Source organism: Pteropus vampyrus, unplaced genomic scaffold (genome assembly GCF_000151845.1).
Source record: "Pteropus vampyrus isolate Shadow unplaced genomic scaffold, Pvam_2.0 Scaffold90, whole genome shotgun sequence".
NCBI classification, from domain to species: domain Eukaryota; kingdom Metazoa; phylum Chordata; class Mammalia; order Chiroptera; family Pteropodidae; genus Pteropus; species Pteropus vampyrus.
Window position 1 is genome coordinate 1,584,164 of NW_011888871.1, and position 1,676 is coordinate 1,585,839.

The window sequence follows — 1,676 nt, forward strand, 5'->3', positions numbered from 1 at the left end:
CCCCCCCAAAAAAAAGATTTTAAGAACTGTTCTTGGTTGACAGTCTTTCATCGCTTTGAATTGCCTCTACCCCCCTTTTTGTTCTGATTAGACGTCAGCTGTTAACATTATTTGCGTCCCTTGTACGTGGTGAGTCATTTTTCTTTGGCTGGTCTCAAGAGCTTCTTTCTGTTTTTCTTCTGGTAAAATTTTGACTCTGATGTGTCTGGGAGCGGGTCTCGTTCCATGTCTCTTCCTTGTAGTTTATCGAGCTGGGTGGGCGTGTAGATTATTTTATCAAATTTGAAGGTTTCTTAAGCCGTTATTACTTCCGCTGTTTTTTCTGCTGCTTCCCTCCCCTGCTTGTCCCCGCGGCCTCTGCGTGCGATGCTCTCACACGCATCCGGTGCTTGTTCTTCCTCTTTGTCTAGTCTCAAGTGCAGCTCGAATCTACTCTGAGACGCTCTGGTGCATTTTCATTTTAGCTACGGAATTTCGCGACGCCGGAACTAGCTTCTCACTCGGTGATTTTAAAGTTGTTTCTCTCTCTTCGTCGATGTTCTTTACTTGGTGCGATGTCACCGTCAGACTTTGCCTCCTTATAAGACTGGTTTTCTTTAGTTCTCCGAACACGTAACGGTAGCTGCTTTCAACGTTTTTGCTAACACTGGGGCCTCCCCAGAGGCTGCCTCCTCGCTCTTCTGTGTACGGGTCACGTTTTCTGCGCTTTTGAAAACAGGTCATTGGGGGTAACGTATTGCAACAACTCTGAACGCTGATACCCACCTCCTCAGAAGGCCATTGTCGTTTGCTTATCCACTCAGGTATTTGCCGGGTGACTTGGCCAGACGAGTTTTGTCTCGTTCGTGGGGACCCTCCCCGTGCCCCCAGTGGGGCGGCCCTGGGCATGCACGCGATCTCCGGGTGGCTCGTCTTAGCCACACTCTCTGTCTCCCTTTCCCGCCCCCCGTTCGGGTCCTGGGGGGCCCCCACTCCCGGCCCTCACCCGCTGCTCCCCGGCCACTTGCTAGCTCTGTTATTTCTGACAACGCCCAGAGTATAAATGACTCCGCCGTTAGGCCGGTTCAAGTCCAGCCAAGATGTCGTCGGTCTTTGAACTTAGCCCTGACCCCAAGAGGGCGCTCTCGCTGGCTCTCTGGGGAACGTCCACCTGGTCAATCGCTCCATTTCTCAGAATGACCAGCTTCCTCTTAGGTTGCAAACGAAGGAGCCCTCGTTCTGGTGGTCGGTCTCTGCCCCGTGCAGGACCCCTCAGGCACAGTGCCAAAGGTGGGGGTGGGGACAGCGGCCCTCTGCGCCGTGGTGACATACTGATGTGCCGGTGGGTGCTGGGTGCACATGGTGGCCCCCGGTCTTCTGGGCCTGCCCCTCCCGTGTGGGGCTGCTTCCTACGGGCGAGCTGGGCTGAGGGCAGCTGGGGTCACGCTGCCCACTCTCGCCTGCCACACCTGGTGGTGTAGACCGTCCAACCGGTGCGTGAAGGCTGGGCAGGGGAAGGGAACCCAGCTGTTGGCCACACCTGCCTGGGACAGGATTCCGCCCCACGGGGCTGAGGGCGGGCGATTGGATGAGAGAGGCCGGCAGCTTCCTCCTCCGGGTCAAACCAGGTTTCTGGGTGTGGACCTGGAGAGGGGCCGTCGTCGGGGCAACACCTGCCCGAGCAGTGCTCAGAGCTC

The 1,676-nt window shown here is 56.3% G+C and overlaps 1 protein-coding gene across 1 annotated transcript in view; it reads left to right on the forward strand.

Moving 5' to 3' along the window:
• Positions 1-1,676, forward strand: part of SDK1 (sidekick cell adhesion molecule 1) — a 200,020-nt gene that overhangs the window by 194,974 nt on the left and 3,370 nt on the right.